Raw genomic sequence first — 24,869 nt, forward strand, 5'->3', positions numbered from 1 at the left:
GTTTAGGCCTCGGTATACTGCTAAGGTGGAGGTTGAGGGTTTACCGATTGTAGCCATGTTAGACTCCGGGGCAGACCAGTCCATGATCTCTAGGAGGTTATGGGAACAAATAAGAAAGAGGAGGATAGGAGGTAAGGATACCTATGAGGGAGCAGTGGCTATTCAATGTATACATGGGGCCAGTACTCGTTATACCCTTCATAGGGTTCATGTGAAGGGGCCCACAGGGGAGATAGAGATAGCCATTGCCGTTCTGCCCAGGCTGCCACAGGAGATGATTTTAGGAAGGGACTGGCCCCCCTTTACCGAGTGTATTAGTGAAAAAAGAGTGTTGGTCACTACCCGCTCTCAGGCTCGGCGAGACCCTGAGGCCGAGGAAGAGGGAATAGGAGGTATTTTTCCTTTTCAAGGGGAGGTCTTGGGGGAGCCGGGAAAAGAGAGAAAGGAGAAAGCTTTGAAGAAAAAGGAGCAGAGGGGCAGACGGGAGGCATTGGAGCAGGCAAAAAAAGAAAGTTATCTGCCAGTGGCCCCGAAAGAATTGAGGGAACAGTTTCCCCAGTTTCATAGGGAGCAGGCCACAGACCCTACTTTAGAATATGCCTGGGAAAGGGCACGCCAGGGGGAGGGCCGGGAGGCCCCTGGTTTCATGATAGAAGGGGACATTCTGTATCACAGGGTACCCAATTGGGAGAACTCGGAAGCTGGGAGACAGTTAGTGGTCCCCCAGGCTTTTCGTCCCCTAGTAGTAAGGCTCGCTCATGATCACCCTTTGGGGGGGCATAAGGGCTCCCAGGCTACCCTGACTCAGATATTGGGGCGGTTTTATTGGCCCGGAGTTTATGGGGAGGTGGAGAGGTATTGCAAGTCCTGCCCCAACTGTCAGAAGGTGGCAGACAGGCTACCGCCTAAGGCACCTTTAAAACCCCTTCCTAGAGTGGAACAACCGGGGAGAAAAATTGCAATGGATATTATTGGCCTGGTAACAAAATCTCAAAGAGGCTTCCTCTATGTTTTAGTGGTTATGGATATGGCCACCAGATACCCCTGGGCCATTCCTTTGAGAAGCATATCAGCGAAGGGCATTGCCAGGGAACTGATAAAAATCTTTTGTGAGGTGGGATTCCCCCAAGAAGTTTTGACTGACAGGGGGTCCAACTTTATGTCAAGTACCTTAAGGCAAGTGTGGGAGGCTTTTGGGATCCATCATATCCGTACAGCGGCCTACCATCCGCAAACGAATGGGATGGTGGAACGTTTTAATAGAACTTTAAAGGGTATGTTAAAGAAAGCGTTAGGTGAGGATAGGACAGGTTGGGACCAGCTGTTGCCCTTCGTGCTATATGCCTACAGGGAGAAGGTGCAAGACTCCTTAGGTGTGTCGCCGTATGAACTAATGTTTGGCCGGAGGCCCAGGGGAATTTTAGATATATTGCAGGAGCACTGGGTACCCCCGGAAACCCCCGATCAGTCAGTGGTCGAATATTTACAGGATCTGAGGGCCAGATTGGACAAGTTACAAGAATATTCCCAGGATAGGCTAGAACAGAGCCAAAATCAACAAAAGGAGTATTATGATAAAGGTACTCGGAAAAGGGAGTTTGCAGTAGGAGATAGAGTCCTTATCCTAATCTCGGAGGATCCTCATAAGTTTGCCTCTAGGTGGAAGGGTCCCTGGGTGGTGAAGAAGAGACTAGGGCCTCTCACGTATGAGGTAGCGAACGAGAAGGGACGGGTTCAAACCTTTCATGTTAACCTGATGAAACCCTGGATAGCAAGGGTAGGCTTTCAGACCAGGGGGGAGGAAAAGGAGGACGAAGAATTAGGACCGCAAATAAGAGATATTTTCAAGCCCGGTGAACCAGGGGTTAATCCCCGGTTGACACAAGTACAAAAGAAAGAGATAGGAAGGCTCCTAAAAGGGTTTGATGATGTGTTGACGGCCTGCCCTGGAAATACTCACCTAGTGGAGCATGACATCATAACGGAAAGGGGTAAAGTAGTTCGGCAAAAGCCATATAGGCTGTCCCCCATGAAAAGGAGGGAGGTGATAAAACAGGTCCAGGAAATGTTAGACTTCGGGGTGATCGAAGAGTCAAATAGCCCCTGGTCAAGCCCAGAGGTGTTGGTACCAAAACCCGAAGGGGAGTGGAGATTCTGCATAGATTTCCGCCAGCTTAATAATATCTCTCAAGCAGATGCATATCCTATGCCCTATATTGAGGAGCTGGTGGACAGGCTAGGATCTGCACAATATCTCACCACCCTGGACTTGACAAAAGGGTACTGGCAGATTCCCCTGACGTCAGGGGCGCAAGCTAAGACCGCCTTTAGTACGCCCATAGGCCTGTACCAGTTCAGAAGATTGCCCTTTGGCCTTAATTCAGCAGCTGCAAGCTGCCAGAGGTTGCTGGACAGGGTTCTCCGACCACATCAGTCATATGCCGCAGCATATATGGATGATGTGGTAATACATAGTGGAGACTGGAACACCCATTTAAACCAGGTAGAGGCAGTGCTGCAGGCTTTTAGGGATGCAGGTCTCACCCAGAACCCAAAAAAATGTTATTTTGCGCAGTACCGGGTGAAGTATTTAGGGTATAATGTGGGAAGGGGAGAGGTCCGGCCCTTGTTGAATAAGGTTAAAAGCATCCAAAAGTTTCCCAGACCAAACACCAAGAAACAATTGCGTAGATTCCTGGGGATGGTAGGGTATTACCGCAGGTTCATCCCTCATTTTTCCGCAATGGCCACTCCCTTAACTGACATGCTGAGAGGGAAGAATCCGGACCACTTGAGGTGGGGAGCGGAGGAGTTGAGGGCATTTGAACAGATGCAGAGGGCCCTGTGCCAGGAACCTGTGCTGAAGGCAGTCGATTTTGAAAAGCCCTTTGTCCTTCAAACAGATGCTTCGGGGAGGGGGTTAGGCGCAGTGCTGTCCCAGGAGCATGAAGGGGAGGAACACCCGGTGCTCTACTTAAGCCGTAAGCTCCTGCCTCATGAGGAGCATTACTCCACCATAGAAAAGGAGTGTTTGGCCATACGATGGGCCGTGCAGGAGTGTAGTGTATATTTAGAAGGGAGAAAATTTAAGCTGGTAACGGACCATGCTCCCTTGAAATGGCTGAGTCTGATGAAGAATAATAATGGGAGACTAATGCGCTGGTACTTAGCGTTACAGCCTTTCCAATATACAGTGGAGCATCGCCCCGGGCGATGTTTAGGAAATGTGGATGCCCTGTCCCGGGTAGAGGAGGAGAATGAGAAAGAATGGGGGGATAGAAGTTTAAGGGGGGGGGTATGTAAAGAGTATGTAGGCAGCTCTGGGGAACAGAAAGAAAAGAGGAGAGCAAGAAACTACAACTCCCCGCATGCCTCAGGGGAACCCTGGGCTAAGCAAGAATACCCCCGTTACAGGCAGGCATTCCCCAAGAAAGAACTAGAAACAAGGAACTACAACTCCCAGCATGCCCAAAGGGAACTTGGGGATAAGAGAAACTGTGTGCATTCCCATGAGTCACCAGAGGAGGGCCGCAGGGGAAGGAGTAAGGCTGATTCTCCAACCTGGTGGAAGAGGTGGTGGAACAAGTGGGTGGAGAAAGAAGGGACTCCAAAGAACTTTAATGAAGAAAAGGGTGAGCAGCTGGGAGAAGGGCGGGGGTGAAGAGAATATGGATTGGGCTCCTGAGGAGAGAGGAGAAGAGAGTGAGCCTTGCCCTATGGAGTGGACTGAACCAGAGAACACCCTGGAAGAGCCGATGGACTTTTCAGCTCTGGCTCAGCGAAAGCCAAGGAGGTAGCGGGGCCAAGCCGGGTCAAGCGGGAGGAGGTCAGGTAGGAGTATGACTGACCAAGAGGGTGGGACCCTAGGCTTTGAGCCCGCGCAAAGCCATTACTGTGTTTTTGAAAGCCTAGCTGGACTGAGCTGTGTTTTGAAGCTTGGCTAGAATTGAACTGTGTTTTGGAAAGCCTAGCTGGACTGAGCTGTGTTTTAAAGCTTGGCTAAAATTGAACTGTGCTTTGAAAGCCTAGCTGGACTGAGCTGTGTTTTTTTTTCTTTTTTACCGCTACTCTCCAGGGGACCGGGAGAGAAAGCCGCGGTTAAAGCCCGCACGGTGTAACCTGGGTTGTTGTTTTGGAGATGCAATGGAGAATAGGAGGGACGACCCTTCTGTTCAATAAAAAGCCTCATTATTTTGTTTTTTTGAGAAAAGGGGGAGCCATACAGGTGTGTGTTTTTTTTTGATAAAAGCTGCAACCCAGGAGAAAAGAGGATCCACTTTACAATAGATATTATTTTACCACATCTGGAGGCCATTAAATCTTGAGGGGATCAGCAAAGCAAGGCATATTGTAGTTTACAGGATTAGTTTAAAATGCTAGTTAGAAGAAAATAGTTAGATTTAAGAAGTTCTTGATAGATGTAGATTATGTCTTATAAGGAATTTTGATTTCTGCTTATTTTAGAATATGTTTTATTCTGTGTAATTAATAATTCTATGTAGAATATCTTTTTAATCCAGTGTTATATCTTTGCCTGACTTTTCAAGTAAGACTGCAGTTGAAAAGGTCATCATCTGGTTTGAATTATCCACAGTCCTAGCTAGTTCAATGTATGAAGCTAATAGGTGAAGGAGGTCAGGAAAAGTCAACTTACTTCCTTGATGGATTATAGCAAAATGTAAGACTGGCCCCTTAGCCTCTCAATGAACCTAAGTTAGTATGAAGTTGATTGGGAAACTGATTATGTGAATAATAATAAAATGCAAGAGTTCTGGTGCCCCATTGTCTAGTGTGAGAGGCCCCAGGTCATAGGTCAGTTTAGAAAATATCAAACCTATGTAACTGATATTTTAGAAATAAATGTATACAGATGATTGGTTCAGACAAGGTAATCAATCTATTCCTTACCATCTGGAAAGTCAGGGGGGCTAGGAGGGGGTTAGAACTGTATATAACTGGGAGCAGAAGCAGCTTACGTCAGAAGAAGGAGCTGAGAAGAAGGAGAGAAGAGAACTGAAGAGGACAGACAGAAGCCACAAGACACAGAGAGCTGAGAAAGAGAAGAAGAGACTTAGTGCTGATGTCCTACTTTGTTTGCTGGCAAATAAAAAAGATTTCTCTCTCATTCTGGTGTGTGCTGTTTGACTCCTGAAGTACCACAGATTCTGCTGACAATAGTGGTAATTCCTGCAACAATTCTTGGTGGCAGCGGTGGGATCCTGAACCCTGCATCAATTTCTGGCACCCAACTGACTGAGGAACATTAGCCGGGTATGTATTTTGTATTCTGTATTCTGTATTGTAATCCTAGTTAGGAAACTGTAAACCAGCCCCTCAAAAATTGAGGGAAGGGGAGTCTGATCAACTCTCAGCGAAGGCCTTAGTATCTTCTAGTCGTGGGGACTAGTAGGGAAACCGCCTGAGCTTATCTGTATCTGAGAAATCTGAAATTGTTGGGTGGGATTTTTTGTGCAGAATGTGTGTGATGCCTGAATGTTAAATGAGAGTGGACTTCTTATAGCTGCGTTTCCAGTTAACGCGAGTTCAACTGGCCAGCGACGGAAGGAAGCGATTGTTGTCTGTTTACCTTTTGTCTCGGGAGTGTGGACCCCATTACCACACTTCAAACATTCCCTCCCTTTTTGTGTGTTGTAACTGTAAGCATTATGGGAGGGACATCATCTAGACAAATTACTACTCCCCTAGATTGTATGCTTAAGAATTTTAAGAAAGGATTTTTAATTAATGATTATGGACAGACTTTAAGCTTAAGTACTCTAAGAACTTTGTGTGAAGTTGAGTGGCCATCTATGGGAGTGGGGTGGCCCCCTAGTGGCAGCTTAGATATTGAAGTAATCCGGAAGGTCTACAGCATAATTGTAGGAGAACCAGAATATTCTGAACAACTCCCCTATATAGATTCCTGGGACAGCCTTGTGACTGACCCTCCCTCTTGGTTGAAAACTTATATGGGATCCCCAGTAAAGTTCATGTTGGGCCGCGTTCAAAGAAAGATTATTAGAAAATCTAAACTGGAAGAGGGAAAGAGCCCCAGGAAGCCTACCACCCAATCGGTGGCTTCCGCCCCTACCCTGTCCGAGAAACCCATACTCTCTGATGACCCCTCAGATCTTGAGCCACCACCTTATGGTCCATTGTTGGGGTTCCGTGCCACCCCCACAGATCTATGGCGTCCAGCCCAAGCCTCTCCAGCACAGGCTTCTCCGGATAGTTCCTCCCCTTCTGTGCGAACCCCGCCACATCCTAGGTTGGACTTTTCACCCAGCCTCTACCCTTCTGTGCCACATCCTCCCCTGTTAACCTCCCAAGACCCGCTTTGGGCTCCACTCCCTGACTCCTCAACTCCCGATAGCCCAGTCTCTCCCTCTAATACCTCTCCCCACTCATCAGGGGCTCAGCATCCCTTTCAATGGACTGAATCACCTGTGATCACCTCTCAGTCTATGAGTACCCCTCCCCATCCCTCAGGGGTTCAACACACCTCCCCTGAATGGGTTAGACCTGCTGCAATCACTTTTGAGCATGATAGGGGGGTAGCTCCTAGCTCTACCTCAGGTTCCATTCCCACCTCCACGAGAGCTCTGCCCCTCCGCCAGGTAACCACCACTCGACCGGATCCTAATAATCCGGGTCAGGTTATACAGGCACAGGCCTACCAGTATGTGCCCTTCACAACCACCGATCTCCTGAATTGGAAGACGCATTACCCCTCTTATACTGAAAAGCCTCAGGCAGTGGTGGACCTAGTGGCTAGCATTATGGCCACCCATAACCCAACCTGGACTGATTGTCAACAACTTCTCCTGACCCTCTTCACAACTGAGGAGAGGCGGAAGATTTTACAAAATGCTGAGGCCATCACGCGAGCGCGTGCCCCCGAGGGGACACAGGACCTAGAGGAATGGGTTAGAACTCGGTTCCCTCGCGCAGCTCCAGCTTGGGATCCAAATAATGGGCAGCACTATGAACTGTTGTCTGGCTATTGCCGGGACTTGCTGGAAGGTATGAAGAAAGGTCTCTGAAATTCTCCAAGGGGCAACTGAATCCCCTGGGGCCTTTTTAGAGCGACTCATTGAAGCCTACAGAACATACACCCCATTTGACCCTGAGGCATTAGAAAACCAGAGAATGGTGAATAGTGCATTGGTGGCCCAGAGTATGCCAGATATCCGGAAGAAGCTGCAGCGTCAGGAGGGATTCGCAGGGATGAATACCACCCAGCTAATTGAGATCGCAACAAAGGTTTTCATTAATAGGGATCAGGAGGTGCGCCGAGAGGCTGACCGGAAGATGCAGAAGAAGGCCGACCTTTTGGCGGCAGCCATTACTAATTCCACCCTTAACCGAGGTCGACCTCTAGCAAATGGGAAGCCAAAGTGGGACCCCGGACCGCCAGCCAGGCCCCGAGATTCCTTCAATCAATCCCAGCCACGAGGGGAGAATCCCAGACCACGATTGGAGAGGGATCAGTGCGCCTACTGTAAGGAAAGAGGGCACTGGAAAGATGAATGCCCCCAGAGGCGCCAGGGACTGAGAAGGGGACCAGGAGATCGAGGAAGCCGAGGCCGAGTTCGAGAGGGAAGGTATGAGCCTCCTGAATCTGACATCATTGGGATAGCTGAGATGGCAGAATGGGATGAATAGGACAGACCGGGTTCCTACAAACTGGGCTCCCAGGAACCCATGGTCAAGTTAACTATAGGGAGCCGCTCAATTCCATTTATGATTGATACAGGAGCTGAACATTCTGTTGTGACGGAGCAATTAGCGCCTGTGTCTGGAAAAACTGTCCGAGTGGTGGGAGCCACGGGGGTGCAGAACCGGAGGCCCTTCCTGACGACCCGTAGATGCCAATTAGGCTCACACACAGTCACTCATGAACTCCTGTATATGCCAGACTGTCCAATCCCTTTGTTAGGCCGGGACCTGCTGTCCAAGCTTAGGGCCCAAATTTCCTTTGACTCTGATGGCCAGACTTCAGTCTCCTTTCGGCCCCCGACATCCAGCCCTAAAGGTATATTGAGTTTCTGCTGCCCTCTTGAAGAAGAATGGCGGCTGCATCAGTCGCAGGGCCAAGTTGACCTATCCCTGGCCGACAGTTTCCAGGTCAATGGGGTATGGGCAGAAGATAATCCCCCAGGGTTGGCCCGAAATATTCCTCCTGTCCATGTAGATTTACTTCCAAGTGCCCGGCCAATCCATCTTCGCCAATACCCAATTCCCAGAAAGGCTCTGGAAGGGATTCAAGCACATCTGAATCGTCTGTTATCCCATGGAATTATTCGACCTTGCCAGTCTCCATGGAATACGCCACTGTTGCCAGTTCAGAAGCCAGGGACTGAGGACTACCGGCCAGTCCAAGACTTACGAGTGGTCAACAAATCCACTATTTCATTACACCCTGTAGTGCCTAATCCATATGTCCTGCTTGGATTGATACCTTCTGGAGCTACCCATTTTACAACACTGGACCTAAAAGATGCCTTCTTTTGTATTCGGGTGGCCCCCGCCAGTCAACTGCTTTTCGCCTTTCAATGGGAAAACCCAATAACAGGACGGAAGCTTCAGTATACCTGGACCCGCCTGCCACAGGGGTTCAAGAATTCCCCCACCATTTTTGGGACTGCCCTAGGACAAGACCTTAAGATTTTTAAATCTGAGCCTTCCAGGCGAGTTTTACTCCAGTATGTAGATGACCTCCTGATTGCAGCAGTGACCCAGGAAGAGTGTTTTGAGGCTACCAGAGAATTGCTGGAGTTGCTCTTGGATGCAGGTTATAAGGTCTCACGCTCGAAGGTCCAACTCTGTCAGTCAGAAGTGAAGTATCTGGGCTTCTGCATTTCCCAGGGAAGTCGGAGACTGGATGTCAGTAGGAAGCAAGCAGTTGCTGCAATTCCCCAACCCAAGTCCAGAAGGGAAGTTAGGGAATTTCTGGGAGCAGCCGGATTCTGCAGAATTTGGATTCCGAATTTTGCACTGATGGCGAAACCCCTTTACCAGGCCACAAAGGGGGGTGAAAAGGAACCATTTGAATGGGGACCTATTGCTCAACAATCCTTCATAGCCATAAAGAAAGCCCTACTCCAAGCCCCTGCGTTAGGCCTTCCTGATGTAGAGAAACCTTTCTCACTGTATGTCCACGAGCGACAGGGGGTTGCTCTGGGTGTGCTGACCCAGATGATGGGATCCTGGCAGAGGCCTGTTGCATACCTGTCTAAACAGCTGGATGGAGTGGCTAAAGGATGGCCAGCCTGCATGAGGGCTATTGCAGCAACAGCCTTACTGGTCCAGGAAGCTGATAAGTTGACCTTGGGGCAAGAACTGGTTGTTAAAGTCCCCCACGCAGTTCTCACCCTCATGGAGTACAAGGGCAACCACTGGTTTACAAATAGCCGCATGGTTAAGTACCAAGCCAGCTTATGTGAGAATCCACGGATACACCTGGAAACAGTGGCTACATTCAATCCCGCCACTCTTTTGCCAGCATCTGAGGGACCACCGGATCATGACTGTATCCAAACCATGGATGAAGTGTACTCCAGTCGACCAGATCTTAAAGATGTTCCTTGGAGGGACCCAGATGTAATTTATTTCACAGATGGAAGCAGTTACGTGGAGAACTCCAAGCGATTGGCAGGCTATGCTGTGGTGACAGAGGACAAGGTGATAGAAACAAGAGCCCTGCCCCAAGGAACTTCAGCCCAGAAAGCAGAACTTGTGGCCCTCATATGAGCTCTGGAGCTAGCAGCAGGACTGGTGACCAACATTTATACTGATTCCAAGTATGCCTTCACAACTCTACACGCTCATGGAGCTTTGTATAAGGAAAAGGGACTCATAAATGCCGCAGGCCAACCTGTTAAGTATGGACCTGAAATACTTCAGTTGCTAGAGGCCGTTTGGGCACCTAAGAAGGTAGCTGTCATTCACTGCAGGGGACACCAAAGGATAGATACTCCAGTGGCCCGAGGGAACCGCCATGCTGATCGGGTGGCCAAGGAAGCTGCTCGAGGACCCCCAGCAAGTACTGTGACCCCTCTGTTCCAAATTCGACTGCAAGAATGGACGCCTATGTACACCCAAACGGAAGAGAAATGGGCTCAAGAGGAAGGAGCAGTAAGGAGACCTGATGGCTGGTTACATCTCCCTGATACCAGAGTTCTGGTGCCACGCCACCTAGCTTGGCCTGTAGTGTCTCAAGCTCATGACTTGTCACACTTAGGGAAAACAGCACTAGCCCGCCTACTCAGTCGAGTAGTGGTGCTGGAAGGATTGGATAGTCTGGTTGCCACTGCCTCTGCCCGATGTACTCTCTGTGCCCAGAATAATGCTCGTCAGGGACCCCGTATTCCACCAGGAGTTCAGTCCAGAGGACTAACACCCTTTGAGTCCCTAGTCATAGACTTCACAGAAATGCCCAGGAGCGGTAGGCTCCGATACCTCTTGGTCATGGTTTGCACTTTCTCTGGGTGGGTGGAAGCATACCCTACAGTCACTGAGAAAGCCACAGAAGTAGCTCGAGCCCTCCTTAGGGATGTCATCTCCAGGTATGGACTGCCCCTTGCCATAGGCTCAGATAATGGTCCCGCCTTTGTTGAAGCCACACTTCAGGCCCTGTCCCGCGCATTATCTGGAAATTGCATTGTGCTTACCGTCCCCAGAGTTCAGGGCAGGTTGAGCGGGCAAACAGAACCTTGAAAAATAGCCTAGCAAAGATTTGTCAGGAAACCCAACTGAAATGGCCACAGGCACTGCCACTAGCCCTCTTCCGCCTCCGATGCACCCCAACTAAAGGAACAGCCCTCTCTCCCTTTGAAATTGTGTATGGGAAGCCCCCAGCCATTTTGCAGGGAATTAAGGGAGATATAGGGACTTTAGGGTCTGCCCAGGTGCAGGACCAGATAGCCCTCTTGGGCAGGATAATTTCTGAGCTTCAGTCTTATGTGAGAGAAATAAACCCTGTCCCCTTCCAGGCTCAGGTACATTCCTTCCTGCCAGGGGATAGAGTTTGGGTGAAAGACTGGAGGCTCCAGCCTTTGGAGCCCCGGTGGAAAGGACCTTTTACTGTTTTGCTTTCTACCCCTACAGCTGTGAAGGTCGCAGGGATAACTCCATGGGTCCACTGGTCTCGAATCAAGTCTGCTGACCAGACGGAGCCTAAACAGTGGAGAGCAGAAAGTGATCCCGCGGAGCCATTGAAGTTGCGCTTGACCCGAACCAAAGAATCTATTAGCTGAAAAGAAGGGTCAACTGCATACCGCAGGAGCTGCTGGACTTTGGCTCCATACTGAGACTCTTTCTTGCCTGATTCTGGCTTTCCTGGAATTTGAGAGCTTGATCCTTGTCAGTTGAGGTTCTATCCCAACTGGTATAAGAACTCAAAGACTGAGAACATTATATTAGAGTAATCTGTGATTAGCACAGACTGTTGGAATATTATTGCTTAATTAGTTTGCTGTATTTGTTTTAGATTAGGAAGAAAGAAAATGTTAGTAGTTTGGGTGCTTTTGTTGTTTTCTACTCCTTGCCTCCTTGTTCCTAATACCCCAACTCGCTCCAACCTTTGGCTACATTCTGTCCAGGAACTAATTAGCCAGGCAAAGATTACTTCCCTTGTATTGTGTGTTCCCGATTTTCTCCTTATACCACAGATGTCCCAGCTGTTCCTGTCCCTGTGCCGCTTACAGCTCTTATACCTCCCTACTTTTCGAGTTCAGGCCCTTGGAGCCAGGATTATACTTGGTGGTCCTTTTATAATGCTACCTCCCCCTCTGAATCTTCTCTAAGGCCAGTTTTTACGTCTCCCTATCCAGCTTCTGGAGTGTTTTGTTTAACAAGAAACATCTCAACTGTTCTTCCCATTTCCTGTAACTATACCAATGTTCTCCCAGAGAAGGGGGAATCTGTGTGGGTAGTCTCTCCAGGTACTCCTATGTGCCCTACTACTGTACCTGCAGATTATGACCCAGGTGATTATCTGGCTCCTAAGCGTACCACTGAGAGGACTATAGTGTCCTGGCTTATTTTCTACTTTCATAAGTCCCCGGGGTATGAAGAGTTAATAACAAATGAGCAGCCTGTCACAATTGGGGATTGGCACCTATGGTGTGCAAAGTCTCCATTTCGTCTTCGTTCCCCCTGGGATAGGGGCTCGCACTATGGGCATCCTAAGTACCTTGTCCAGCCTGAGCCAACATTTATTGGGAACTTTCCTCACCCTCTCCTTGGTCATTACTGGCTCTGTGATAATGTCCTCCACATGATTCTTCCCCCCACGTATGATTTTTGTGTATTGGTAACCTTGAATTATTTTCCTAAAGTTATTCCTCTTCTCAGGCCACCATCCCCGTACCGCTCTAAGCGAGAGGCCTTGTCCTTACCCTCCTCCGTTGCTACAGAGGATGAGGCGATTGAATTAGCCCTCCAGTACATCAACTCTACTTATCCTCTGACTAAAAAGAGACTTGTGGCCCTTTCTGCTACGGCCTGGATTCCAATTGGGGGCCCGGTAGCGGGTATCACTGAACTAGGCATGGCTACCCGGCGACATCAGTCCCTACTCCATGTTTTAGTTCATGAGCTGAACGTGGTAGTCAATGCATTGCAGGATCAAATTAATGAATTAAGTGTAGTTTCTCGGTATAACCGTATGGGCCTTGACTACCTCTTTGCAGCCCAGGGTGGCCTCTGCACAGTGCTAAATTCTTCAGAGTGCTGTACCATTGTCATAAATAGGACGCATGTAGTTAGGCATGCCATGGATAAAGTCCTACAGTTGGCTAGTCTTAATGTGGAGGATTACCGAGGAGGATTAGACCTTACCTCCTGGTGGTGGTCATTGACCTCATGGATACGTCCCTTGTTCATTTCCCTAATAGTCTTAGTTTTAGCAGGATTGTTGTTTTGTTTCCTAGCCTCATGTGCTTCGGCAGTATGCCGTAGGACCTTAACGAGTAGGGTAATGGTGATTCACAAGCCTATTCCTAGACGTTATGCCCCAAGAGGAGGTATGGAGTTGGCATCACTATAGTCTCCAGAGTTTGAGTTGTGAGACTTATCTCTGCATAAGCTGATTTTAGTCTCAAAGGGGGGAATGAGGCAGCATGGGCAGAGAAAAATCATATTTGTTAATTCTAACTCTTCAGTCCTGCAAGTGATGGAGGAATGTCATCTGGTTTAGATTATTTAGAAGTCTAACTTTTGCTGGGCTACAGGTTAGAAAGGTCAGAGAGAGAAACTTTCTTTGACCCCTTGTGAGTGATGGATGGTTAAGGCTAGTTCATAGATATTATTTTACCACATCTGGAGGCCATTAAATCTTGAGGGGATCAGCAAAGCAAGGCATATTGTAGTTTACAGGATTAGTTTAAAATGCTAGTTAGAAGAAAATAGTTAGATTTAAGAAGTTCTTGATAGATGTAGATTATGTCTTATAAGGAATTTTGATTTCTGCTTATTTTAGAATATGTTTTATTCTGTGTAATTAATAATTCTATGTAGAATATCTTTTGAATCCAGTGTTATATCTTTGCCTGACTTTTCAAGTAAGACTGCAGTTGAAAAGGTCATCATCTGGTTTGAATTATCCACAGTCCTAGCTAGTTCAATGTATGAAGCTAATAGGTGAAGGAGGTCAGGAAAAGTCAACTTACTTCCTTGATGGATTATAGCAAAATGTAAGACTGGCCCCTTAGCCCCTCAATGAACCTAAGTTAGTATGAAGTTGATTGGGAAACTGATTATGTGAATAATAATAAAATGCAAGAGTTCTGGTGCCCCATTGTCTAGTGTGAGAGGCCCCAGGTCATAGGTCAGTTTAGAAAATATCAAACCTATGTAACTGATATTTTGGAAATAAATGTATACAGATGATTGGTTCAGACAAGGTAATCAATCTATTCCTTACCATCTGGAAAGTCAGGGGGGCTAGGAGGGGGTTAGAACTGTATATAACTGGGAGCAGAAGCAGCTTACGTCAGAAGAAGGAGCTGAGAAGAAGGAGAGAAGAGAACTGAAGAGGACAGACAGAAGCCACAAGACACAGAGAGCTGAGAAAGAGAAGAAGAGACTTAGTGCTGATGTCCTACTTTGTTTGCTGGCAAATAAAGAAGATTTCTCTCTCATTCTGGTGTGTGCTGTTTGACTCCTGAAGTACCACAGATTCTGCTGACAATAGTGGTAATTCCTGCAACAAGTAAAGGTTAAAACGCGCAGGGGGGCTGCCGATCGGGGAGCCGAAAGCGGGACCCAACCAAGGAAGGAAGGAAGGAGGAAGAGCCAGTGCCTGTCCAGAGCTGCAAAAAGTGCTGCGCCAAGGGGAAGTCGGAAGTCCACGATTGGGCAAGCATCCTATACGGGGCGCCTATGGGGGGGTGTTAAAAAATGACCGGCCCCGGGTGTCAACTACCCTAGCTATGCCACTGCTCCTAGCTCTCAATGTGGCCTGCAGCCACAGAGGCTAGCACTGCTACTCCCATTGAAGTTATTGGGAGTGGGGTAAGTCAGTGTGCGGTAGGAGTAGGGACTTGGGCAGGGCATAGCAGGTGGCAGGTGTTTCTCTAGTACCCATCCACCCAACCTGTTGGCCCAACTCAAAAATTGCCTTCTGGCCACTGGTGTCAGAATAAAAAAGTTTAAACACATTAGCTCCATGCCTGCTCACGAAAAGATATATTACTACACAATATGTAAAGTTATTCCGTTATTATACTTCCTCTCTGTACATCCGTATGGTGCACAAGGTGGCATGTTTGAAAATATAAGTGAGATTAAATAATAAATGCTACCAACAATAAAGAACGACAACATGGCTGAAGCAGCTCATGTACTTGGTTTGTTTTTTGAGTGCACACGGACGGAACGACGGCTGGGAAACGTAGATAAGCCCAAAGTTGCTTCAACTTTTTGATGTCATGCCAACCAAATCTCCTTGCTTCGTATCAAGCCTCGTCTCGTGACGCTCTTGTTCTCAATCTAACCTCGTTGATGGCTTCGCCTGCTGCTGACGCGACATCCTGTTTCAGGCAGAGAAAGAAAGAAGTTGAGTCAGTGAGGGGTCTGAATTTGGAACGCTGCAGAAGTGAATTTTTTTCCGGGAACTGTTGCCCCTGTCGGTGACCTGAAATATAATTTTTGAAGGTACAACGTGGGTGAGGGTAGGGGAGTGGAGGGAGAGATGTTGGACTGTGGGTGAAGAGGAGAGTTTTTGGTCTTTAAAGGGTGTGAAGAGCGGCGTTCGGCATGTGACTTGGTATGTTTGGGAATGGTTTCAGAATATGTTGAGACTGCACGCATATATGAAGAAATGATAAATAATCGGGGATCTTTCTTAGAGAAAAGATAACGGCAAAAGGTAAAAGACGGATATAGCGGGATCCTCACGGATTCAATTAAAAAAAAACCCTTTAAAAGTAAATTTTTTCTTTGCCCAGATGTTTAGATACGGACGTTTTACATATATTCTCCCCAATTTTTTTTTTTTTTTTTTAAAGAAGACTGTTGATGTAATTAATGCTGAAGATTACTCTCTGAGACCCTCGTATTTGCGTAGCAATCTTGTCCTCCTTGAAAGTTGTGAGGCCCCGTTACGTCACAGAGGGCGTGACTTAGCGGGATCTAGCGTTCTCGATGTTTAAATGAAAGTTTAGCGTACGACTGGTAGCGCTATAGAAATGATTTGTAGTAGTAGTAGAAGGAGCGTTTTTTTTGTTTTGACGGCCGTCGCTGCTTACAGTATGCAGCGATCACCAGGCATAACCCAGCGCTGCGGTTCTGTAATCCCCTTTACGTGGCGTATCTTGGAGATTTAATATACTGGAGTGGAAGTGAGCCTATCTAGTCCACTGTAAACTAGGAAGCCATTTGATTAATCTCTGTTTCCACTCCCCCGCGCAGCCGTCATTGCCGTTCACTCAAAACAGCAATCAAACCTATGAGCTGCTGCATTCACGTTGGCTATCTTTATTGTTGGTCCATCTGTAACAAGTCTAAAGCTGTTTTTGTTGGAAAGGCAATGCCTTATAAGGTGGAGGAGAAAAGACATAATTGAATATCACTATAACAACTTCAAAAATTATTGTAGCTAGAAACAGCAATTATAATTTCTGTAGTTTGTGCTCATTTTTCTTCACTGTGCTTTTATACAGTTCAGATGGCCAGATTTCAGTGAGAATGTTGCAGGAATTGATGCATGAATTTATGATACTTAAGGAGTCAGACAGCACACACCAGAATGAGAGAGAAATCTTCTTTATTTGCCAGCAAACACAGTAGGACATCAGTTCTAGCTCTTTTCTTCTCTTTCTCAGCTCTCTTTGTCTCTCTCTCAGCTCTCTGTGTCTTTGTGGCTTCTGTCTCAGCTGCTTCTCTTCTTATGCTGTCTTCTCCTTCTTCTGTCTGTTCCTTCTGTCCTTCTCTTTCTTCTGAGCTCCTTCTGACGTAAACTGCTTCTTCTCCCACTTAAATACAGTTCTATCTAGCCTAGCCTAGCCCCCTTACTCTCCAATTGGTTAAGGAATAGATTGATTACCTTGCCTCAACCAATCAGCTCTATACAAATATCAGTTACATAGGTTCCAGACATCCTAAACTGACCTGTGACCTGGGGCCCCTTACACCAGACATTTGGGCTCCAGTCTCTTACATGTTATTATGATTGATTTCTCATATTCCTAGTACTAACTGCTAACTAAACTCTGGCATTCATTAAAGGGGTGGGTCAAGGGCCAATCTTACTTAATGGCATACATATCGGGTTATTACTTTCAAGACCATTTCTACATTTTACCTATAATTAATCAAGGAGAAGAGAGCTGACTAGTCCTGACCTTTTTCACCTATCAGCTTATACATTGAACCAGCCAGAACTGCAGATAAGTCAAAACACATGTTGGCCTCTTCACTGCAGTCCTTGCTTAGAAAGTCAGACAAAGAATTGAACAAATATTCTACATAGAAATTACAGAATAAAACATATTCTAAAATAAGCATCCTTATAAAACATATTCTACATACTTATAATGGTCTCTTTCCATATCATCAAGCTGATCAATCCATAGACTGGTTGTGTCCATCTACCAGCAGGTGGAGATAGAGAGCAAACTTTTGCCTCCCTATATGTGGTCATGTGCTGCCGGAAACTCCCCAGTATGTTCTCTATCTCAGCAGGTGGTGGTCACACACAGCAGCAGCTCTGGCTAGGCCTCCAAGCCTAATCCTTAGGTTTTGTTGAGGCCTGGGGTTGAGGGCTCTTTTGAGCAAGTGCAAACCTGGTGGTGCCAGGTCCCTCCTTTTCTCCCCCCTCCCGCTGGCTCCGTTTAAAAAAAAAAAAAATATATATTTTTAAACGTCTTTAAAGGCGTTTAATTCGACGTTTCTTTAAACGTTCATTGCAGCTACTCACTGGGACACCAGTTCGTTACAGCTCGGAGCGGCAAGCAGGTAATTTTACCTTTTTATAGCGGGCAGGGGGTTCCCCGATTCTTCTCCTCGTGGCAATGGCGTCGGAGGGCGAGGGCGCAAAGGGTCGCTCCCCGGATCGCTGGAGCGCTTCTAGAGGGGATGCGGGGGTTTTACAACCTGATTCGCCCTTGATGGGTGATAGTTTAGTGACCGATGAATGTCCCGGTCGTTCCTCCGGCGTGGCGGTTTTTTCCCGCCATAAACGCCCATCCCCCGCTCCTCGCCTCCGCCATCTTGGCCGGCCACGCAGCTCGGACGGCTTCTTTGGGGCCGCCCTTGAGGTTGGAGACATTAATGCCATGAACGCCCTTAATTTGGGCGACGGCACAAAAGCGGCTAAAGTTAAGCGCCGTTCTTCCCGCGTGGCTCCTTCACGGAGTTTCGCGCCGGACGCCATTTTGGATGCGCAGCATGTCTCTCCCCCGCTATTGCGAGCGCCGGTTGAGAGTGCGTCTAGGGCTGTTGCCCAGGCTGCGGAAGTGCACAGTCTGGGGGGTTTCTCCCCCGAGTTTGTTTTGCTGCTGCATCAGGCTTTCCTCATGCAAAACGCTGCCCCTGCTCCCTCTTCTGATAAAGAGGTTGAGGTTCCCAGAGGTAAACGCCCTCGGGTTGATTTCCAGGCCTTGGAGGACTTTTGTCTCCTCCGATGTAGATGAGGGCAGCGTGTCTGAGGTCTCCCAACGATCCTTTGCGGATTCCTTGGAGGAGATAGATCCCCGCTCGGATGGAGCGGATGACCCCTCTGCAGCGCGGCTTTTTAGCCCAGAGGATTTGCCCAACCTGTTGTTACAGGCCATGGACACTTTGAAGATTTCCTCTCCGGAGGACGTCTCTCCCTCAGCCCCTGTTGGCTCTGCCATTATGCTGGGGACGAAGCGCCCGCCTAGAACCTTCCACGTGCATGATGCCATGCACACCTTAATTGCGGCTCAATGGGATGTCCCGGAAACGAGCCTTAAGTGGCTAGGGCTATGTCCCGCCTCTATCCTTTGGCTGTGAGTGAACGTGAGGCCTATCTGTGGCATACCGTGGATTCTTTAATCACTGCGGTGACTAAGAAAACGGCGTTGCCGGTGGAAGGTGGCACGGCCCTAAAGGACGCCCGAGACAGAAGATTGGAGGCGGCCTTAAGGTCGTCCTTGGAGGCAGCTGCTTTAAGTTTGCAGGCCTCAGTTTGCGGCTCCTATGTGGCCAGGGCGTGCCGGACTATGGTGCAGCGGGCTTCCCCCTCGGATCATTCCTTGAGGGCTGATTGGCCGGCCCTGGAATCGGGCTTAGCCTATTTGGCAGACTTGCTGTATGATGTCTGGAGAGCCTCAGCTAAAGGCATGGCTCAGACAGTCTCTGCGCGGCGGTGGCTTTGGCTGAAACATTGGTCTGCTGACCACGCCTCTAAATCCCGCCTGGCTAGATTGCCTTTTAAAGGCAAGCTGCTCTTTGGGGTCGAGCTGGACAAAATCGTGACCGATCTCGGCACGTCTAAGGGCAAGAAATTACCAGAGGTCAGGGCTCGGGTTAGTACTCGTCCCGATACCTCCATACCGCCCGGGCAAGTCGGGTTCCTCTGCCCCCTCTTCCTTCAAGAGGAATTTCTCCCCCAAGCAGCATTCCTTTCGCAGAGACCGCCGTCCCGGAGGTGCTCCCTCCGGTCCTCCCCCAGGGTCTCGTACCCAATGACGGGGCCTTGGTCCATGCCCCAGTGCAGATTGGAGGACGGCTGTCCTCGTTTCTGGGCGAGTGGACCACTATAACTTCAGACGCGTGGGTGCTGGAAGTCATCAGAGACGGCTACAAGCTAGAGTTCTGCCAACCCTTAAGAGACGGGTTTGTACTCTCTCCCTGCAAGTCTCCGGTCAAGCTGTGGTAGTGCAGCAGACCTTGGTCAACCTGATCCGCCTGGGTGCGGTCGTTCCGGTGCCAAAAAATCAGATTGGCAAGGGACGTTACTCCATTTACTTTGTGGTTCCAAAGAAAGGAGGTTCTGTCCGGCCTATCCTCGACCTCAAAGGGGTCAATCGGGCCTGGAAAGTGAGGCACTTTCGCATGGAGACTCTCCGCTCTGTTATAGCGGCAGTGAAGGCAGGAGAGTTCTTGGCTTCCTTGGACATCAAGGAAGCGTACCTGCATATTCCCATCTGGCCTCCTCTCCAACGCTTTCTGCGTTTTACAGTCCTGAGACGACACTTCCAGTTCAGAGCCCTCCCTTTCGGGTTGGCTACTGCTCCGCGGACCTTTTCCAAAGTAATGGGGGTCATAGCGGCCTTCCTGCTAAAGGAAGGAGTACAAGTCCATCCTTATCTGGACGACTGGTTGATCCGAGCCCCCTCTTATGCAGAGTGCGGCAAAGCTATGGACCGGGTAGTTGCTCTTTTGAGCTCCCTGGGATGGATCATCAACTGGAAGAAGAGCCAGCTGCGCCCGACTCAGTCCCTGGTGTATCTGGGAGTTCGATTCGACACCCAAGTGGGCAGAGTGTTCCTGCCAGACAATCGGATTGTCAAGCTTCAGGCTCAGGTGGACTAGTTCCTAGTAGCCTCTCCTATTCGGGCTTGGGACTACGTGCAGCTGTTGGGCTCTATGACGGCCACGATGGAAGTAGTGCCCTGGGCCAGGGCTCATATGAGACCACTACAGCTATCTCTGCTGCTGCGCTGGACTCCGATGTCGGAGGATTATGCTGTGCGCCTTCCCGTGGACCCAGCAGTGCGCAAGGCGCTGAGCTGGTGGACGCAGACAGACAAGTTGTCTGCAGGATTGCCTCTGGTGACCCCGGAGTGGATTGTCGTCACGACAGACGCCTCTTTGATGGGCTGGGGAGCCCACTGCTTGGGAAGGACAGCGCAGGGGCTCTAGTCTCCTGCAGAGGCAAGTGGTCTATCAACCTCCTGGAACTCAGAGCCATTCGCTTGGTGTTATTGGAGTTCATCCCGGTACTCGTGTTGAAGCCTGTACGGGTCCTGTCGGACAATGCCACGGCTGTGGCCTATATCAACCGCCAGGGAGGTACCAGAGCGCCCCTCTAGCCAAGGAGGCTATGAGTCTTTGCCAGTGGGCGAAAGCGAACCTGGAGCAGCTTTCAGCGGCCCACATTGCCGGAGTCATGAATGTCCAGGCGGACTTTCTCAGTCGCCATACCTTGGAGCCCGGAGAGTGGCAACTATCTGCTCAGGCGTTCTTGGACATCACGAAGCGCTGGGGCCAGCCGAGCCTAGATCTGATGGCGTCATCGGCCAATGGCCAAGTGCCGCGCTTTTTCAGCAGAGGACGGGACCCTCGATCCCTGGGAGTAGATGCTCTTCTCCAACAGTGGCCGACACAAGAGCTCCTCTATGTGTTCCCGCCCTGGCCCATGTTGGGCAGGGTGCTAGACCGGGTGGCAAAGCATCCCGGCAGGGTAATCCTGGTGGGTCCGGATTGGCCCAGACGTCCCTGGTATGCGGACTTGTTCAGGCTCTCAGTCGACGATCCTCTGCGGCTGTCAGTGGAGCAGGGCCTGTTACATCAGGGTCCCGTGGTGATGGAGGATCCCTCTCCCTTTGGTCTTACGGTCTGGCTATTGAGCGGCAGCGTCTGAGGAAGAAGGGCTTCTCAGACAAGGTCATCGCCACTATGCTGAGAGCGAGGAAGCGCTCTACTTCTACTGCTTACGCCAGGGTTTGGCAGTATCTTTGCAGCATGGTGTGAAGCAGGCTCACTTTCTCCCTTCACTGCTCCAATTTCTTCAGTGTTGGCGTTCCTGCAAGAAGGTCTGGAGAAAGGCCTGTCGCTCAGTTCCCTTAAAGTCCAGGTAGCGGCTCTGGCTTGCTTCAGGGGCCGCCTGAAGGGTGCTTCCCTGGCTTCGCAGCCAGATGTGGTGCGCTTTCTCAAGGGAGTTAATCACCTGCGCCCTCCTCTGCACTCAGTGGTGCCTGCGTGGAATCTCAACCTGGTGCTAAGAGCATTGCAGAAGCCGCCTTTGGAACCCTTGTCGAGGGCATCTCTGAAAGACCTGACGTTGAAAGCAGTCTTTTTGGTGGCTATCACTTCAGACAGAAGAGTTTCCGAGCTCCAGGCGCTCTCATGTCGAGAGCCTTTTCTGCAGTGCACTGAGGCAGGAGTGACTATTCGCACAGTGCCTTCCTTCCTGCCCAAGATTGGTTCTCGCTTCCATGTGAATCAGCAGCTCTGTCTCCCTTCCTTTCGTAGGGAGGACTACCCAGAGGAGTACTCCGCTCTTGAATATCTGGATGTGAGACGAGTCATCATCAGATACTTGGAAGTGACCAATGATTTCCGGAAATCGGATCATCTGTTTGTCCTGTTTGCAGGTCCTCGTAAGGGTCTGCAGGCTGCTAAGCCTACAGTGGCAAGATGGGTCCAGGAAGCCATTGCAGCGGCTTATGTGGCCGCGGGGAAGGTGCCGCCTATCCAGCTGAAGGCTCACTCCACGAGAGCTCAGGCGGCCTCGATGGCAGAGGCCGGATCCGTCTCCTTGGAAGAGATATGCAAGGCGGCAACGTGGGCTTCGGCTCATACATTCTCCAAGCATTACCGTTTGACTGTGGCTGCACGGGCGGAGGCCCGGTTTGGAGCTTCAGTGTTGAGGTCAGGGATTTCTATGTCCCGCCCTGGGTGAGTACTGCTTCGGTACATCCCACCAGTCTATGGATTGATCAGCTTGATGATATGGAAGGTAAAATTATGTATAATCATACCTGATAATTTTCTTTCCATTAATCATAGCTGATCAATCCATAGCCCCTCCCAGATATCTGTACTGTTAATATTCTGGTTGAATTTTAGGTTCAAGTTTAGCCTTCAGTTACTTCAGGAGGACTTCGTGTTCAAGTTCTTCTTTCACTTGGATTCTTCAAGAGTTGAGACGACTTTGTGTTACAGTGAGCTGCTGCATTCCTCTCCCCTCCGTTTTACGGGGCTGGATTGAGACATAAATTCTGCCGGCACTCCCTCCCGCTTCGTGCGGCTGTAGGGCAACTTTGTACCCCTCCCGCTTCGGCGGTGTTAGGGTCAGTCAGCTCCTCCCGCGGTTGCGGTTGCAGGATAAGCCAGATCCCCCCGCATCGGCGGGTGTGGTGTCCCTCCCCCGCTCCGCGGGGATGAGCTGGACGGATTCCCCTCCCCCACTTGTGTGGGGATGAGCTGGGTTAATTCCCCTCCCCCGTTTCGGCGGTGGTGAGCTGGGCAGAGTGTCCCTTCGTGGGTGTAATTCTCTAAGTGCTGAGTCCTGCGGATGGAGCTTTGATATCGACATACTGAGGAGTTTCCGGCAGCACATGACCACATATAGGGAGGCAAAAGTTTGCTCTCTATCTCCACCTGCTGGTAGATGGACACAACCAGTCTATGGATTGATCAGCTATGATTAATGGAAAGAAAATTATCAGGTATGATTATACATAATTTTACCATATCTATATCTAAGCTATCTCCTTATAACAAAATCTACATATCAAGAACTTCTGAAATTATTTCAGCTTTAAACTACAATGTGTCATATGTCTGGCTCATGCCTGCTTACAAAACTACAGTATGCCTAACAGTATACAGATGTTGAGCTAGCATTCATCATTCACAAGGGTGAGAGAAATTCCTGTCTCTGACCTTTCTAACCTTTTGCTCGGCAAGCTAGACATTGAGTAATTAACCTGAACCATCTGGCATTCCTTCATTTGCAGGGCTGAGAATTTAAAATAGTATTTGAGCACCTTTAAACAGAATTAACCCTTAATATGATTTCTTATATATATTATGCCCATGGCTGCCTCATTCCCCCCTTTGAGACTAAAATCAGCTTATGCAGAGATAAGTCTCACTACTCAAACTCTGGAGATTATAGTGATCCTAACTAGGAATAGACTTATGAACCACCATTACCCTACTTGTTAAGGTCCGACGGCATACTGCCGAAGCACATGAGGCCAGGAAACAAAACAACAACCCTGCTAGAACTAAGACTATTAGGGAAATAAACAAGGGACGTATCCAGGAGGTCAATGACCACCACCAGGAGGTAAGGTCTAATCCTCCTCGGTAATCCTCCACATTAAGGCTGGCCAACTGTAGGACTTTATCCATAGCATGCCTAACTACATGCGTCCTATTTATGACAATGGTACAGCACTCTGAAGAATTTAGCACTGTGCAGAGGCCACCCTGGGCTGCAAAGAGATAATCAAGACCCATACGGTTATACCGAGAAACTATACTTAATTCATTAATTTGATCCTGCAATGCATTGACTACCACGTTCAGCTCATGAACTAGAACATGAAGTAGGGATTGAAGTCTCTGGGTAGCCATACCTAGTTCAGTAATACCCGCTACCGGGCCCCCAATTGGAATCCAGGCCGTAGCAGAAAGGGCTACAAGTCTCTTTTTAGTCAGAGGATAAGTAGAGTTAATATACTGGAGGGCTAATTCAATCGCCTCATCCTCTGTGGCAACGGAGGAGGGTAAAGACAAGGCCTCTCGCTTAGAGCGGTGCGGGGATGGTGGTTTGAGAAGAGGAATAACTTTAGGAAAATAATTCAAAGTTACCAATACACAAAAATCATATGTGGGGGGAAGAATCATGTGGAGGACATTATCACAGAGCCAGTAATGACCAAGGAGAGGGCGACGAAAGTTCCCAATAAATGTAGGCACAGGATGGACACTAGGATGCCCATAATGCGAGCCCCTATCCCAGGGGGAACGAAGAAGAAATGGAGACTTTGTACACCATAGGTGCCAATCCCCAATTGTAACCGCTCATATGATGCAACCCCTTCATACCCCGGGGACTTATGAAAGTAGAAAATAGGATGGGACACTATAGTCTTCTCAGTAGTATAGTTAGGAGCCAGATAATCACCTTGGTCATAATCTGCAGGTATGGTAGTAGGACACATAGGAGTACCTGGAGAAACTACCCACACAGGTTCCTCCTTCTCTGGGAGAACATTAGTATAGTTACAGGGAATGGGAAGAACAGTTGAGATGTCTCTTGTTAAACAAAACACTCCAGAAGCTGGATAGGGAGACGTAAAAACTGGCCTTAGAGAAGAGTCAGAGGGGGAAGTAGCATTATAAAAGGACCACCAAGTATAATCCTGGCTCCAAGGGCCTGAACTCGAAAAGTAGGGAGGTATAAGAGCTGGGAGCTGCACAGGGACAGGAACAGCTGGGACATCTGTAGTATAAGGAGAAAATCGGGAACACACAATACAAGGGGAAGTAATCTTTGCCTGGCTAATTAGTTCCTGGACAGAGTGTAACCAAAGGTTGGAACGAGTTGGGGTTTTAGGAACAAGGAGGCAAGGAGTAGAAAACAACAAAAGCATCCAAACTACTAACATTTTCTTTCTTCCTAATCTAAAACAAATACAGCAAACTAATTAAGCAATAAT

The 24,869-nt window shown here is 48.8% G+C and overlaps 1 protein-coding gene across 3 annotated transcripts in view; it reads left to right on the forward strand.

Annotated features, from left to right (window-relative positions):
• The first annotated feature begins 15,001 nt into the window (after positions 1-15,001).
• The window catches only part of PDCL (phosducin like), a 200,843-nt gene continuing 190,975 nt past the window's right edge, over positions 15,002-24,869 (forward strand). For 2 of the 3 annotated variants that reach the window (XM_030206957.1, XM_030206959.1), the window contains exon 1: positions 15,002-15,159. The gene's annotated coding sequence lies outside the window, so the exon portion shown is untranslated. The remainder of the gene's footprint in view (positions 15,160-24,869) is intronic. The other variant, XM_030206958.1, reaches the window with a different exon arrangement.

This window comes from Microcaecilia unicolor, chromosome 6, assembly GCF_901765095.1.
Source record: "Microcaecilia unicolor chromosome 6, aMicUni1.1, whole genome shotgun sequence".
NCBI classification, from domain to species: Eukaryota; Metazoa; Chordata; class Amphibia; order Gymnophiona; family Siphonopidae; genus Microcaecilia; species Microcaecilia unicolor.